This window comes from Pteropus alecto, unplaced genomic scaffold (genome assembly GCF_000325575.1).
Source record: "Pteropus alecto unplaced genomic scaffold, ASM32557v1 scaffold21, whole genome shotgun sequence".
In the NCBI taxonomy this organism is placed as follows: Eukaryota; Metazoa; Chordata; class Mammalia; order Chiroptera; family Pteropodidae; genus Pteropus; species Pteropus alecto.
Genome location: NW_006436282.1, coordinates 1,345,180 through 1,364,205, shown reverse-complemented (window position 1 = coordinate 1,364,205; position 19,026 = coordinate 1,345,180).

The following is a 19,026-nucleotide window of genomic DNA, read 5'->3' as shown; positions in this document are numbered from 1 at the left end:
ATTTTTCACAAAACTGCCAAAAATATAATTCCTAGTGGAAGAGAATACTCTCTTTAAAGAGAGTTTTCTACTTTCGGAAGTTCCAGGATTTATAAAGCAAATTACTCCAAAGTTTATAAAGCAGATTACCTCTTGCCCTTGGGTGCTATCTAGCTGTAAAACACAAATTTGTTTAAGACTGGTAATTAAAAGACTTAATAAAAAAGACATAAAAGTCCATTAACTGCCTTTCACCCAGCTTCAAAAGCTTAACAAGATCTCAGTCTTTTCTAGGAAGATCTGGTAGGGCTGATTAGAAAGCAGTGTGCAGTTGACCTCTTGTTTACTGCTATTAGCAAAACCAGAGAGAAAAAAAATGTAACAGACACAAATTTAACCATATACCAAGTTATTTTTTTAAAGTAGTTTCTCATTAAAACCCAAAATTATATTCTCCTATCTCTCTTTACTTTCTCAATATAAAATCATTAAAAATCCCTGAATAAGTCAGTATCATTACTGGCACCTGAAGTTAATTTGTGAATTTTCAACAGTAATCAGTTCCTGTTATTTCATTTGTATATTAAGTGAGGTAGATACACTGAAACCCTCCAAATCTCAAGTCTCATCTATGTCATCTTATGCCACTGCCTTTCAGAAGAGATTTAGTTGTGAAAAACAAAAAATTAATTTGTTCTGCTCACATATTGAGTGTACCACCACCCTCCCAAAAAAAGAAAAAAATTATATTCTTTCAGAAAATATTTTGGATACTAAAGTAGCTTAAGTCTCCTTTACTGAATGTAAGGGAGGAGTTAAAAAGAAGGTATTTTTCCAATCACAGTGTTTATGTAGTGATGTTTCTATTTTTGTTTACAAACATGGAAAACAGTGTATTTCAGGCAGCTCTAGTACAAATGTGATAATATATTGCTGAGATATTCTAGATGTTATTGAGCTAATATAGTAGGGGCTGAAAAAAAATAGCTTACTATAGAATTGTACATTGTGCCAAATTATGTGAAATGCTATGCTATTATATGTATAAATTAATACAGAGTATGTTATAAGCAAAAAGGTGTATATTTGCATATTTTTCTAAAAAAATACATCCTTCATTTTTTCATTCATTCATTTTGTCTCTGCTCATTTCATGTTCTTTTTCATTTCAGTCATAGTCTGCTCACATCCCATTTGCCTTGTACAGCAGGAGGCAGGGGAGATAATCCAAAAGTATAGGTTAGAAAACCATGTGCAAAAACCTTAAGGTTATTATCTTTGTCAGTTCAACCATCTTCAATGTTTAACCTGACTATACTCCATGGCACAGTTCTCACATCCTTGATAATATGAAAACCACATACGAGTGTCAGTCTATATTGTGTAAGTTTGGAAAGCACAGCAAAGAAACGTAGGCGAGAAAGTATCATATCCTTTTATTGTTCTTGGGTTTTTTCTTTTCTTTCTTTTTTTCTTTTCTATTATTCCAGGACCCGACTTGAACTGTCCAATATCACGTCAGATCATTAGAGTTGTTACAATTATCAATTTTTAATATAGTTTGAGAGAGAGACTAGGCTGAGTAAAAGGCAACTAATTAAATATCATTAGAACACAAAAAGGCCACTATTGGATTTTCAGATCTGGAAAGTATGAAAAGGAAAAAAATGAGGGTTAAATGAGAACTGTGATGGACTAATAAAGGGGAACAGGGGACATTTGTAGGTTCTTTATACTATGAGATAGCATCCAAAATTGTTGGCCTCATGAGAGCTGGAGAACTTTTTCAGGAAAGATACATAAGGGCAACATCTTTCCCTTTATGTTCCAATGTGTTGTATAAGTAGATACTATTACCCCTTTGATGTTGAAGAACAAAAGTAATTTCCCATCATTCTGTAAAATCTGATTCTTCAAGAGGGTAACTTGAACTGATATGGTCAACTGCCCACCTGCTTTGATCCCTATTATGAAGTGATCCAAAATAGGCCTTCAGGTACACATGGATATCATAGATCTTGAAGAGGGAAAGATGTTGGAAAAGACATGACAGAAATGCCATCATCATGGAACTCCAACTCTTCTCTTTCATTTCTTCATTCATTATCATTGATTCAACAAATGTTTCATATACCTTTCATTCATCTATACAAACAATATTTATTAGTTATAGTTATCATGGCAAAGTTTCTTTGCAGTGGTAACTGCTTCTTTCCTGTACCAATGGTAAAAATCAAAACCTGCTAAGTGAACCATTATCCTAAAACTATAATCACTGACACATGTGGTTTGAAGTAGTAGCCAAGTATGATCTTTCCTCTTCACTAGCACTGGGTGGGACAGTTCAAGAAACATTGTCAAAACATCTCTGCATAAAAGTTCAACGAGGACTCATTTTCTTGACAAGATCTAAAATGCTGATTCTTCCATTGCCTAGATTACAGTTCAACTGCTTATCATAGGAGTAAACATTTTTGACCTTAAATAATATTACTCACAAAAAAAGGAGATAAGAAGCCATATTTAGAAAAGCAATTAGGTAAACTCAGAAGCAAACTTCATTTGTTATTTTGAGAGAGGCGACAAGATGCCTCACTCCTAACTGAAGCTTAGTAAAATTGATTTTGCTAAACTAATCCATAATAACTTGTGTGGGGTGGGAGGATTAGGGAAATAATAACCGAAAGCATAAAGAAAAAGGGTGATGATATGTGCGTGTGAGGACAAAGGAAGGTAGAAAAACCACATATGAAAATTAAGAACTAAGTATATTTCTGGTTTTTGTTGTTCTAGATGTAGAATTAACTTCTATTTGTTATCTGTGAATAATATGGAACACTGAAGGAGAGAAACAGCCACTGAAACTGGAAATTAACTTAAATCAGGAAGATTTTCTAATATCCTATCTCCCTCCATTCGGATTAGTAAGCATCTCTGAAAGATTTCGGAGATTTTCCATTATCTTAAGCATTGATCAGACAGTTTCTTAGATCACTGATCTGTGTCCATTTTCCATTTGCAAAAATTCAATGCCTTCTATCTAGCTTTCCCAGAAACCTTCCCATTGAGACTCAAACTGTGCCCTCATTCTTCGCTGATTGACCAGCAATGGCACTGCATGTCACCGCAGTCTCCTTGACTTAAGAGATTTATTATCTTATTTTAATTTGGAGAAATTGCCTCCAAATAAAATTTCAGAGTATTACCGGTGAAGTGCTGAATAGAAATTCGATAAAACCAGTTGAGATGCCTTTAATTTAAAAAAAATTCAGAATAGAACAGGGAATTGGTCCCTATCTAATTATGGGAGTCTGGCTGATCAAAGCTAGCACCCAGAGGCCCTACACCAAAACATACACCCAGCTGCAAACTCTCAAAACTGTTGCACAGCAGGGTAGGTGGTTAGCCTGAGGGCAGCAAGCATTCCTCTGGATATAGCATTTCTCCACTGTACCCATGCATTACAGTTTCTATATGTTACCATCATTAAAAAAAGATATTATGGGCCTTAAAGTTATAGATGATATCCCTTAAATAGAAATAATTTTGAGAAGAAAAAATGAAAGAAATGGTCACCAGTCACTGAAACATTGCAGTCAACATAGACCTACAGACATTAACTTACTTACTCTTTATAACAACCAAAACTAGTTTTATCCCCACTTTAGTGATGAGAAAACTAAATAGAAGAGAAGTTGGATAATGTGTCTACCACGGTCACGCAGTTAGTAAGTGTCTTAGCTAGGATTTGAATCGTGAGTGTCTAATGCCTCTGCTATAGTGGTTTGCCTTAATGTACCATCCTGCCTCTCAAAGCAAAACTGTTCTTCCTCTTAACTATAAAGGATACCAGACAGTTGTCTCCTGGCATTTAAAAGGACAGACATTGTTTTCAATATCTATCTTTTCAGTCTAAAATTAAGTTAATTCATGGTCCACAGATTCCTTCAAATATGAGAAGTCTTCAGATATAATTTATCCTTCTATAGTTTGAAAGGATTTCTTTCTGAAGTGTTGATTTCCTTCTATAGCCAGAGAGTTTTTCACACACAGTGTTGGTTTGCAGCTTCTCCACTTCCAATGTGGTCCTCATGCAGATATTTGGGAGACAAAACATGTTTTGGGAAACATTCCATGGTCTCTCCATGGACACACCTGGCCTAACCTGAGGCCTGCTGAAGAGCTGGGTAAGAGTAGGCAAGGCTGCTCTGAACGCTATCTGTAGTTAGACTTCTACTTACTGGTTTTCAAGGATTGAGTTCTGAATAGATCAGATGGTGAGAACCATGGATATTCATTCACTCATTCTACTATGAACCAGGTGGTGAAGAGAGGTGGAGAGTGGAGAAAGCAGAGGAACTGAGAACTGTAAGGCCAGCCAAGATGGCAAACTAGTTAGAGCCATTGGCTCCCTCTCCAGGCATCAACCCCGGAGAAGCTATAGAAGCAGAGGAGACACATACATTTCAGGCATTGGTAATTAATGAAAAACAGGAAAGGAAAAAAGAAATACACAAAAATAAGGAAGTCTAGCCTTCTCAAACTACTGTATATTTTGAGGAAGAAAATAAAGGAGGAGGGGGTCTAGAAAACAGCTAGAGGCCACAGGCAATAAAATATAGGATGGAGGAAAGAGTTTTATTGTGTTCTGCTCTTTGCTTTCTCCATTGCTTTGGGAACTCACCTGCAGCAATAGGACTTGTTGCTGGTCCCAGTGTCTATAAGATACTCTATAGCCCTAAAAGAGTAAGGACTTCATGAAAACAAACAAATATGCACTTAGCAGTGACCTGCGGCATTCTTCTCCCATTTCCTTCTTCTCCAATTCCACAAGACCAGTGGATTACAACCTGAGAATCTTGCCTTATCCCCATGCTTTTACTCTGCAAGCTTTATAAGTGGCTAGGTTTAAGTTTTCCTGATAGAATAGCAGCTGAGGAAGAGAACTAGGAGACTTCTGTAGTGACTAGGTCTTTATTTACTCTGGGACTCACTCCTTCCATTCTCCCTAAATTCTCCAGGATCCACAAAAGCAACACCTGTCTTAGGTCATTCCCCAATAAACATTAGAGACCAATTACTCCAGAAACAGGAACTCATAGGCAAAGATAATTAGATGTCTCAGGAATACAACTATTCCAAAGGAAAGACAACAAACTAAACTAGGTCTCTTTTCTGACAGAGGGACTGAAATGCTGATGAAGAATCCATATGAGCTTCAATATGTACATTGAGGGACATAAATACAACTGTGGCAATATAAAAAGGAACACAAAATAATGCAGAATACTGGTTCTGAAAAATACAATACTTAAAATAACTTTATATGCGATAGTTAAATAATAGCAAATTAATAAGATGGACACAGCTCAAAAATGTATGAGTTAGAAGATCAGGTTGGAAATCTGATCTGCCCAGAGGAAACAGGAAAAAATATGGTGATAGAATATGGAAAAACAAAAAGCAAAAAACAGAGATACAAAGGTGGAAATGCCAATTTCTGAACAACAGGGGTGTCAAGAGACCAAAAAATGAAAATGGAGAGGAAACGATATTTGAAAAAATATTTTTAAAATCTTCCAGGATAAAAGATAAAAGACCTCAAATAAGAAAAACTCAGATTGCTAAATAAAATTCTTGTTAATATTGACAAAATTAGGGCAAGAGCGACATAACAAAAGAGCAGACTAACACTTTTCTTTTTTAGGAGAGAAGATAGAAATTTGGACAATTAAGAAAGCAATATGGATAACTAAACATATTTATTGGATCTTAAGATATATGAAATATATGTCTTAGTATAAAGTTAATTAGAGCAAATTTGTAGTGGCCATCAATTAAAAACAGAGAATGTCATGTTGATTTAAAATATTAAAGCACCACAATGTATAGGCAACAAGAGATAGATAAACCTAAGACAAAAAGAAAGAAGAAAAAAAAGTATGCTAGGGAAATACAAACCAAAAAAAAAAAAAGAGGATAGTCATTCAGTGTGTCTCTCTTTCTCCCTTTCAGATGAGATGCATTAATTTGTTTTTAAAAACCAAAAAAAAAAAAAAAAAAGTAAGGTTCCTCCCAATATCTGTCTAAGTAGAATTTAAGACAAAAAAGAAAAAAGAAAAACAAACAAACAAACAAAATACATCATAAAGAACAGAAAGGAAATTATGTACTAGGAAAAAAGAATAATTGAACAAGATGATTATATCCATCATAAACTCAAACGCATCTAAAATACACCTTCAAAATACATCAAGCAACACTGAGAGAACTTCAGGAAGAAATAAATGATTTATCAATTGTATTTGAAGATTTTAATATACTGTCTCAGAATCTGATAAATCACATGTATTTTTCAGTATCTGAAAAATATAACTATCAATCTCAAGCTATTAAAAATATATCAAACTCTATATTCAACAAACAAGAAAGAAGTACTCTTTTTGAGTACATAAAGAATGTTTTTATAAAAAGCCATATTTAACACAATAAAGAAAATCTTCATTAATTCCCAAGGATTAAGACCATTCAAAAGATCTCTGACCAGGATGCAATCAAATTAGAAATTAATAACAAAATTGTAGCTTAGACAATCTGATGTTGGAAACAATAAAAATTTCTACATAACCCTTACTTTTAAAAAGATTAAAAATTTTAGAATGGTGACTGTTTTATATTAATGTCATATTAGTTTTGAACTATTAATACTAATTAGATAAAGAAAGCACCACATCTTTAAATTTATGTGACACATCTAAAGCAGTTCCTTGAAGGACACTAAACTTTAGATATATTTATCTAAAAAGAAACAAGAAGGTGAGCAACAGAGTAAAAGCAATAAACAGACAAAAAAACTCACAAGAAGAAAAATGTCATGTGAGAAATCGCCTTGATGCAATGATATCTTCCAAATATACTATCAGGTAAGCTATTTTAGAGGTCATGGCCCAGAAAGGCTCATGGACTATATTAAGATGCTCAAATCATGCAGTTTATTTAATCAACTGAAAACAGTGAGAAGATTGGGAAGAAGATGGGATAGGCTAGCACACTTAGGATAAAGCACTAGCAGGGTGGACTAACCACACTACCCGAATCCTTGAATACAATGTTTCCATATCCTCTCTGGACCACATATTCCCTGCCAAAGGTATGGATGTGAGGACCAGAGTTGAAGTTTGAGCAATAGACACAGAAGACAGAAGATGCTTAGAGCTGACACATGGTACTTGCTCTTACAACACAGACAAAAGGTTACAGTTGCATTTTACCAATTATCGTAATTAATACCTCTGTGTTTTTTCTGCATTTCTTGTGCAGAAGACATAGGAGCTAAAATAGATGTCACCATGGTGTCATATTTAAGATCTTATGATTATTGAGTATCTTAGAAGCTTCATGTATATGTAGAGTATCATGAATATTAGGGGTTCTAGTGCCTCGGTATCTTTAGGGTGTTATAAATACTTGGTGTCTTGTGGTTCCTCCATATTTTATAGTCTGTGTGAAACTCATGCTTGTTCTATTCAATTCATTCTATGTCTAATATATCTTATAAGTTACTAACCTACTTATTTCCCATACTTCTCATTTGTTTTCCTTGTCTTTATAGCAAAATTGAATGTTCTATTTGCAGAGGGACGTGAGTTTTCAGAGCAGAAATCAGTGAAATAAAGAATTTAAAAAAAAGACCAACAAAACTAAATATTTGGTTCTTTGAAAAAAATTTAAAGACAATACATCTAGTGAGACTGATTAAGGGAGAGATGCTTATTTTTAAAATACATTTAAAAATGTGAATAAAGATAATTCAGAGATCTAAAAAACAATAAGATTGTTATGTCCATATGTATATGTTTGATGTACAACTACATACTAGTAAATTTGAAAGCTTAAACAAAACAACTAAATTTCTAGAAAAATAAACAGTATATAAATAGATAAAGAGGGCACAAAAAATAGAAAACTTGAATAAACTAATTAGTGAGAAACCAGTCATAGGTGGTTTTATAAATAAATTCTATCAAATTTATTGAGGAATAATTAATTTCTACCTTAAAATATTTCCCAGATACACAAGATTTTCCACAATATATAACAAAAGTGACACCATACATCAGGGGAAAACAATCAAATTATGGGAGATGTGTTGAAAAAACTGTCTCACAACATGTAGGAAAAATAAAATTGGATCTCTTACTAATCCCACATAAAAGGAAGAGTCCAGAGAGATTAAGATCTAATTGTAAAAGATAACTATATACACTTACAAAAAGAATATGTAAGCAAAGAAAGATTTCTTAAACAAATTGTGTAAACTAAAAGGCAAAAACAAGATGAATTTGTTTACATTAAAATAAAGATAGCTAGTCAACAATGAATAGTGTCCTTGGTAAACAGATATCTTTGACAGATGATAGAATGGAAGATAAAACTGACAGTGAAGTAATACCTACAACATAAAATGAACTCTAGCAAATCAACAACAAAAATAATGACATGGGATATGCACAAGCAGGTTATAGAAGAGATCATCCAAAAGGTTAAAAAGCATATGAAGACTCATTAGTTAGCAGAGAAGTGCGTACTAAACGGATAATGCTGCTATTAAACGCAGGGGAAGGACCACTTCCAGGGAGAACCACTAAGGCCTGGGCCTCGTCTTGTAGGAGGGAGAACCCCAAAGTGGACATTAGGTTTATCTGATTCAAAAGTTTCACAGATGATATGTATTTTAGAAACAAGTGGGTATCTCTGTTTGGGGGAAAGCAACCCTCCTTCAGTTCATTGGAAGACTAGAAAGGATAGAAGAAAGTAATCCTGAAAGTTCAGAAAGGAAGCAAAGCCAAAGTTTGGAACTTAATAACTAGAGAAAGACACATAGGAAAGATAACTCTTGACTGATTTGCATGACAGGTATGTGGTCAAGGAAGGTGAAACTGAAATACTTAATAACAAAAATGACAACCACCAAAAATTCCATCATTTTAAAAGTCAATTAATAACAATAAATAACCTGCTTACCCCTGCATTTAGTATATGTGTCGAAATAACTGGATCAAAAAAAATATGTTGATGCACTGATAAACCAATCGCGACTCCTCCATCCACACCACCATCTAAGAGAATCTGTCTCCTATGTTTTGACCAGATAGCCTCACTGTCTTTGCCACAGCACACTGGACCATGGACAGATACCTAATCTAAATTGAGCTAATCAAAATCTTTCAGGAATTTTAACTAAGAGATATAGAAATTATTAATTATATGGTGATGGACTGTGGAGCAATAAATCTACAAAGATTCTGAATTCACAGCAATTTTTAGCCACATATACACTGATAAATAATACAAAGAATCAGGAAGAGAAAATAGGCACACTGAGAGAATAGAGATAAGGAACCACGATGAGAGAGAGAGAGAAAGAGAGAGAGAGACAGAGAGAGAGAATGGAAAAAATAGTTGCCTGAATACTTTGTCTCTCAATAGACCTGTCTGTATTCCAACAATTCGATTCTATAATATTGCCAGTTAATTTTACAATTAAGCCCTCTTTTCCTTGAGATAGTTTCAATAGATTTCTGTCCTAATATTATTGTGTGTCCTAAGATAATTGGCTTCTTAGAGTATATACCTAAGACCTGAACAAAACTTGCCAAGGCTTAATAAATGGACCACACATACTCTTCCTACTCCTATAGGAATGAATAGTAATATCATAAAAAATGTTCCCTGGCAGAGTTTTAGGTAAAAAACTGAGGGTCATGGAACCACAGATGGTTTTCATCTCTTCTTCCAAATGAAGGTTGTATTGCTGGAGAAAGTATATAAAATAAGAAGACTTCAATCTGAGAATATCAGTGAAAAATTGAATTTGGTTTTCTGAAACTTGTTACAACGGTATATTGAGTCCCTACTGAGGACTTGTCTGCCCATCCGAAAGGCTGAGTGGATTTTATTGGGCAGAAACCTACTGGTAAAATCAAGAAATCTTCTAACTGAAAAACGAGGATAATAGTACTCAGATACAGCTCCAAAACCTCCTCTGAAGGACACCAGCATGACTAATAAAGCAGAACTACAGGAGAATAAAAGCATATGTTCAGCAGAAAATTATCTGGGAAGAAAGACAGCCAAACTTCTTATATCCTACAAAGATTATAAAACAGTGTGAAATAGTGTGAGAGTAGCAAAGTGAATCAGAAATATTAACGCAAATAGAGAAATACTGTCACATGGATGTTACAGAAAGTTGGAGAGACAACAGCAATAGAAAGATATGATGCCATATATATATATATATTGAATTTTTTTAACAGATGTGAGTTAATCTCATTGTAATTTTTATTTTATTTAGTTTTATTTTTTTTATTATAATGACATTGGTTGACAAAATCCAGCAAGTTTCAGGTGTACAATTCAACAGTAAGGCATATATACATTACATTGTGTGTTTACTGTCCCTAGTTAGATTTCTTTCTGTCACCACATATTTGGCCCCCTTTACCCCGTGTACCTCCCCTCTTCCCCCACCTCCTACCCTCTGTTAACCACTAAGTCCATTGTCGATGTCCATGAGTCTCTGCTTGTTTGTCCTGTTCATTTGTTGCTTTTAGGTTTATATCCCACATATAAATGATATCATGTGATTTTCAACCTTTTCTGTCTGGCTTATTTCGCTTAGCTTGATTATCTTGAGGTCCATCCATGTTGTCACAAATGGCAGTATCTTATCTCTTCTTATGGCTGAGTAATATTCCATTGTATGTATGTACCACAGCTTCTTTAGCCAATCATCTGTTGTAGAACACTTTGGTTGCTGCCATGTCCTAGCCACTGTGAATAATGCTGCTATGAACATCAGTGTGCAAATATCTTTTTGGATATGAGTTTTCAAGTCTATATATATATTTTAAACTCAACTATTGAAGGAGTGAAGATTAGAATAGTATATTGAGAATGCATGGAAAAATCATTGATTTGCCTATAAAACCAATAGTCAACTTGGTGAGGAAGGGGAATAGAACATTTAAAGAAGCCAGCATGGTATCCATGAAGCTCTCTGAGCAAGATGCAGTACATTATGATGAAATATGCACAGCTGAAATTCCTATTTCTATTAGTGGTTGACTAGGTAATCCAGACTAAGAAATCCTTTCTCCCAAGGCCTCTTTACCTCAACTCTTTTATCCTCTCAAAGTGCATCATAGGACAATGTTGGAAAATTAATTTACAATTTCTTAAGACCCCAGTGTGGGCTAACTTCTTGATTTAGGATATTCTGTAGGAATATTGGTTATTGCAGTCTCAGTCAAAACTGAGACATAAGGAGTGCTATTTTCACATTCTATTTATGATACTAACATATATGTACATGAATTTCACAAACCTTTTATTTGGAGAAAATGTGGTATAAAGAGCACAGCTTCTGTTATTGGATAGAATTTGGTTCAAATTTGATCTCTGCCATTTAGTAACTGTGTAACACATTCTTCATCTTTTTAAATGTAGACATCTAACTTCACAGAATCTTGAGAATTAAACTAGATAATAAATCAATATAATAACATTATCAACTCACTACAGGAATGCAACCAACTTGCATCCCTTCCAAGCTGCTGTGAGCTATGCACTGTGATCACCAATTTCCTAATGACATTATGTCAGGAACTAAGTGACAGAAACCATCCTCAAGTATGGGCCTTCGCACTCCAAGTGTCACTCTTTTTACCACATCAGCTTGCCTTTATGTAAGAAAGCTCGAGATTGTGATAGATGCTTCTGATAAATATCCTTCTCCATGGGCTATCATAGTCTGTAAACCTTAGCAGAGATGGTGGAAGACATATTCCTAAACTTGCTTGGATATTTTCATGCTTGTTTAGATAAAAATTAAGCATCCTGAATGAGATCATTTGTGTTCAGAATTGTGATTTGTTAACAAATTCACAATAATTTGAAAATCAGTTAAGATTCAATTCACAGCTCTGAGGAGGGCTGTTGATGACTATATTTATAGAGACTGGTGTGCATAGAGCATGACTGAGTGTTTGTCAAGTTCCAAACACTATCGTTAAATGTCTAAATTACTTTTGCACTCAGGATGTTCAAAGTCTTTACATTTATATGCGTATTCCAACAAAGTAAATGAGACATTGATCTCATAAGCTTATTTATTTATACAACACATGTATCCACAGGTTTGCAAATTAAAAAAAAAAACAACAACAACAGATTGGGATTGTGGCAGACATTGCAAGTGTCATTTGGTCCTCTCTTTAAGAAAGGACTGGTTGCCCAGATGTGTGGTTAGCTGGCAATCTTGTCTTTTGAGCTGAGCACACACTCTTTTCAGGGTGGCTCCAGCCAATGACAAAGTAGTATTAAATTTCTTTAAAATGAAGTCTAAGGAGCTAAAACATACAAAAGAATTCAAAGCTCGAAATCCTAAGATTTTTACCCTCTTTTCAATCCTTATAGTTTTTACCCACACTTACTTCAACAGCAATTTTTATAACTTATTCATCATTATTATTGTCCCAAAGCATTTCACTTAGTTTTCTTAAAAACAACAAGTCTTTCTTTTCACAGTCTTATTTAGCTTAATATGATACTTAGTTAAATTATGTAATCATAAAAGCAAGAGCGACTAGTACCAAATGATTTGGAAGCAAACATTAAGCTAGGCAGGTACACAGGTCACAGTGCTTTTTAGACTTTGATGTGCTAACGAATTATCTGGGGATTGTTAAAATAACAGAATCTCATTCAGTAGTTCTGGGGTCAAGACCTAAAAAATCTTCATTTCTAACAAAGTGATACTAAATGATCACTGAGGTGATACCAGTGCTGCTGGTCCTCAATCACACTTTCCTAGAATAGCTTATAGCCAGGAGCATTCAGCATGTCGTGGAATCCAGTAGTATGTTTTACAGGGGGAAGGAACAATATGGCTTCGCCTGCAAAATCAAGAGGGTTTCCTTAATAATGATAAATGAGGTTTGGCTTTGGCTACATGCTACGCTGAGTGCTTTACATACATTATTTTATTTTAGCCCCTGAAACACTGCAATCAAGGAAGATATTATTCCCATTTAACGGATCACAAAAGTAAGGCTCAGCCAGCTAACTTGGTCAATGTCACACAGCCAACAGGTGGCAAGAGACACTCTCTGACTAGGAGAAAGCAGCTACTCTTGTTTCCAGTGCAGATTTTGAAAATCAGCTAAATGGAAGGAAATGTAACCAGCCTGAAGAGAAAACCAGCCCACCTCTCGGTTTCTTTATATTTCAAGGAATTTTCCCAAAAGAAATGTGAAAAAGAAAGAATAGATAAAGTGTTAAATTCTGACACTTCTGAAAAGATTCTGGGGGAGGTAAGCCCATGCCATACTTCATTTACTAAAGGCAAAATTCTTGCCCTTAGTTATAGAAACACTTCTCATGCTTGGAATTTTGTCTTCCTTATTAACTTATAATATTGTGGGTTTTTGATTGCTCAAGAATCAAACATACACATTACATTAGCCTTAAAAGGAATGCAGTGTCAAAAATTCTAAGTATAAGTATGTGACCAAACCCAAATTGAATTTTACTAAATCTTAAATATTTACTAAATTGCTGAATAACCTAGCCTTTAAAAAGCTGGAAGAGATTCTCTTCTCTATTAGCAAGAGCCTAAAAAGAAGTCACATTTATATTTTATCCTGTTCTTTGAATCACACTATCTTACCACCTACAAGAGAAAAAAGCAACACAATAAACTAGGACCACAATACAAGAAAGCAGAATCCAGATGTTTTTAAATTGTTCTCCCTGAACAATATTATAACCAAAAGCAATTTTCGATTTCATAAAAATTTTCTCCTCGAGTTATATTAATTACCAGTTGACAGAATTTTAAAGAATAAATTTAACTTCATAATGCACCCTAACAGAAAAAAACATTTTGCAGGTAGTAATTTCAGTCTGTTAGGTATTCATGGCAAGTCTTACTCAGCTTGGCAAATATCCGAGGGCTTACTAGCAATTAAAGAATAGCACTGTACCAGGTGGCCTCACCTGTTAGAGAAATTGAGGGTCTGCATGCGTGATTCAGAGTCTGCAATAGCCAATCAACTCTTTTACTCTCTTTCTTCAAAAAATTGAATCATTTGGGGTAAAACAGAAAAGAAAAATGTAATATAGTACCTATTATTTTTAAAAATACAACTTACAAATAATGTGTTCATTTTCTTGTAAAACAAAGATTTTTTTTTTTTTTTTTTACTAAAAAATGACATAAACCTGAAAGAAGGTGGAGTCCACTGAAAGAATCATGGATTTGGAGGCCAAATATCAAAGTGCTCATCCAAGTTCTATCTATGTCTTGTTTTCCAGATCTGACATGAAGCTCGAAGCTCTTTATGACGTTATAATTCTAAGACTGTGTAAAGATTTTCCTTAGCAATGATAAAACTTCAAAAAACATAAATACAGTGATTGCATTGCACCTAATCTTTAAGAGGTTAGGTTATAAAAGAAAGAAGATCTACAATTATCCAAAAGAGCTATTAAAATACTCTTTCTTTTTCCAATACAAATCTGTGTAAGACTAGATTTTCCTTATATACTTCAACTGAAAACAGTATCTTTCAACAGACTGAATGTAGAAGCAGATGTGAAAATCTAGCTATCTTCGTTAAGCCAGTCACCAAAGAGATATGCAAATACGTAAAATACTACCACTCTTCTCACCGTCATTTTTTTTTTTATTTTTTTTTGGAAAATATATTTATGTGAATACTCTATTTATGTTATTATGCAATAACTTCATTTTAAATAGATATTTAATTAATTAATAAATATAGCAATTGCATTTTATAGCACACATACTGAAATGATAGTTACCAATTGTTAACAGAGGTCACTCATGATTGATGGACTAAACTATTCAGAGAGCTTTATTTTCTTTTTTAAATACTTTTTTTCCCCCTGAATTTTCATAGTGAGCACATATTACTCCTTCATTCATAAAACACTATTTCAATTTTGAAAAAGAAATAAAACGAACTACAGTTCTTTCAATAGTATGTATATTACATAGCATACACATAGTATGTATATATATATAGTATGAATATACATAGTATGTATATTCATAGCATCCATGAAAAATTATCTCTCTATTCAATTCAAACAATAAAGTACATATATTATTGATATTCATTTGTGCCACCTTTGAGATATGTTGCATTTTTAATAAAGTTGATTGATATTTCTTTTTTATTAAATTTATTGGGGTGACATTGGTTAATAAAATTATATTGGTTTCAAGTGTATAATTCAATAATACATTATACTGCATTGTGTCTTTACCACCCAAAGTTAAACTTTCCTTCTTTTAGTAAAAATAAATTAAAAGCAGAATGTTTTCTTCACTTGGATTCAGCTTGATATCATAAAAAGAGAATTTTTCTTTTAATCTTCTCATAACTGACTCCTCTCCAGATCTCAAGGAATGTCACTTTGAGTACTCTTCCTCAAGTAACTTCTTTCCCATCCTGCTATTATTTTATTACATCACCCTGTATTGTTTTCCTCATAATATTTACCTGAAATTATATTGTCCACTAATTTATTTTGTTTCTGTCTCTCCACACCTGAACCTAAGTTCCATAACAGTAATACAACTGACTTACTCGCTGCACTATCATTAGAGCCTAGAATAGTATCTGGCACTAGGAAGCATTCAGTAAGTATTTGCTGATTGAATTATTTATTCATATGATATTTGTGATGCCAGTCTAGTTACTATAATTTAAAAACAAAAAACAAAAAACCAAGAGTATGAATTCAAGTGTATATTCAATTTTAGTTGACTCGTTTTTTTTAACCAAAGCTTTTTTTGGCTGGGGGTGGGGGGAGGGGAAGAGTAAGTGAAAGATTTATTACACATATACATCATTAAATTTTTTTGAAGCTCTAAAAGTGCTCTCCACCCCCACCCCAAGCATCTGAGTTGTGCTTTAATAGTGACAACATACAGAGAATGGTTTTGTCAATCCCTATATACTCACCTAAGAATCTCAACCCTTCTACTTCCCAGCTGTGAATGTGGGCAACTTAACCAACATTTCTGATGATGAGGCAGGACTACTGTATGCATTACTGGTCAACTGCCTCTCAGTGCTAACACTTGCTTCTGTATTCCATATTCTTGGCCTCTGAGAGGCCAAGTCTAGATTCTAGAAACTACAGATGCCAGATTTTTTTTTGCCAGCTGGATTCTAATTAAGATTTGTCAATGGGAGTCATAGGCTGGTGATTGGAAAGTTTCTAGATTCTTTGAGTACCCTCTCACCCCTTGCTGCAAAATATCCTCCAGATCAAGATCTAGCTTCCAGCTTTTCTTGGCACTCCCAGCACCAGCTATACTAAGCCCTTTCAGAAAATCAGCCAGCTGCTCAGCATCGGTGATCTAAGCACTAGGCAGTGTGGGTCCCAGAGCATCAGCACCAGTCACACTGCACACTTCCTGCTGTGTGCTCCCCGTCTAAGATTCAAGCACCCTTGGCTTGTGCCCTCACCTCAAAGATCCAAGCACCAGCTCTAGAAATGGGACAAGGTGTAGGGGCTCTCCTTTGAGCCCCTGGGTTCTAACAACTTAACTCTGCCCTTCTTTTACCCAACCTGCATGTCTACTAATCTGCCTATATAGATAAGAGATGCTCTTCCTCAGTCATCCTTCCAGTGGAAAACTACTCAAATTTTTGCCTCAGCAAACCATACATTTTTGATCTTTTGGATTGCATACAAGTGGCCTAAATGATACATTTTAAAGTCTATTGTGTCAAAGGTCTACTATATTTCTAAAAATAGTTTATAAGAGATCAGACAATAAACATGATTGTAGCTGCACATTTGCATGAATGTTCCAAAGTCTATAATTTCCTGTGTCCTTTGTAAGGACTATTTTACCCCAAGAAGTTTCACTTCCTAAGTGGATAAGTTCCCAGTTAATCAGAGAACTGTTTTCCCTGAAATAAAGTGTCATTCGTTTCCCAAACCACTAACTTTAGATTCCTCACACTTCCATCCCATTTTTATCTTGGAGAGAGGGAGTAAGACAAATTACATTACTTAAAAAGACCTCTACTTTAATATTTCCATGAGAGTTCCTTAAAGATTTTTCAATCAGTAAGAAAGCCCTCTAAGATAATGATCAAAATACTGTTTTTTGTCCATAAAGTCAACTTTTAATTGTGACATGACATTGTCACTAAAGTGTTACATAACAGACAGAATTTCTCCCTCTAGGTAAAGAAAAGATAGCACTATATTTTGAGCATTGTCTAACACATCTAGTAATCAATAAGTAAAAGAAGTTGCATAAAGCCCAGAGTCTGTTAGTAGTTGGTATATACTTCTGATGAATGAAGTTATTATCTGAAATTTTCTAAATTCTAAGCAGTATAAAGGGAGGGTAATTCAATTGTTCTCTGTGTCCCATACTTGTCTGGACCAATTTATAGAGAACTAAGTGTCTTTCTCCAATTTAATAACTATAAATCAGCAAGGAGTTGTTTGGAACGAGGAGAGAAGGGGGTGATCTGAAAGATTCTAGGTCTGTTGGGAAACAATTTTAGATGTGTGAATTCTGCAGAGTTTAATGGCTCTCCTGTCTTTACAGTAGAGTTGTCTTTTCTATGCATCATGAGTAGTCCTGGCTAGTCTTAAAAAAAAAATGCAGTTCTTTCAGGGTGTGTAGAATGAAATGCTATTTCTAGGGCAACACATTAGGCTCTAATTGTAGAAAGTGATTTCCTTCCTGGAAACCAAGAGAGGGCTGAAAGGAAAATGTGATGACATCTGGTCCTGTGCCAGCCAATTTTTTAGTCTCCAAGAGGAGGCAGTTTTCAAGTAGAAAATAAAAGACAATTTTCACAAGTGACTATGTGAGTCTCAGAGCATAAGAAGCAATGCTCAGGTCCAGGTCCAAAGTGAAGCTCATAATAGGAAGAAGACAACCAATCCCACGCAGACCACAACATGGCCAGGTACGGTGAGGATTAAAAGCAACACAGCACAGTTTTGTACTTTAGGGTTTGGTCATGTTAGCAATTGAAAGTGGTGATACTTTGGACTGTCTCAGAAGTCAACACTCAGGTGGATCCCCCATGAAGACATGACCAAACACAGGGGATGTCCACAAGGCTAGGCTGATGACCAAAAGACATGGTGACGTGGCTCAGTACAGAGAGAGCAGCAGCGCCCTGCACATGGTGTGGGTCACTCTTTAGGGACAATTGTGCTGGGAACTGGTGCTTTAGATTACATAGGCTACCAAATAGTGAGACTGAGACTGGGAAATTATTGCTAATTATATTCATATACCCACAAACTGGAAGAAAGTGGATTTTTCTAATTACACATACTTACCATATATTTGACTTCATGTTAAATGCATCTGAAGGGAAGTTATCAAATGTTTGATTTGCAAAACATTTTTCAATCTGAGACCATTATTCTTGAGGTGTCTAGTTAAAATATCTGTAAATCAGTCTTCTTGTCTCTGTGGTTTTCCAATGTCACCAAACTAGGATTCCAGGTAGAAACCATTTTCCCTTGCAATTACTAAAACTGAACATCTTAAGATTTTTCGATTCGACCCATTACTCTAACTTCTTTACTGTCACATTTCAGGTCTGGATAGTTCTGAAATTAAAAATAAATATGTTTCCTACATAAGAAACCACATTTGAATAGAAACTTAAATAAAGTTAAGCACAAATAGTCTCTATTTCTATACTTATTTTAAAAAATCAGCAAATGTAGGAAGAAAGATCTCTAAGGAAACCACCGTAGGTCTCCTTTGGCACCTTATATCTTGATGAATTCCTCTATTTGCTCCCATTGGTGCTAGGCAGCTCTACTGGGTCTAGTTGGTACTAATTTCTAATAACTGAGAACTTTTTTCAGCTTTCTAACTCAGTGATCTAAATGCCTCCATTTCAGTCTAGAGTCTGGGCCACAACCTCCTCTCAACAGGGACTGTCTGCTCTCGGA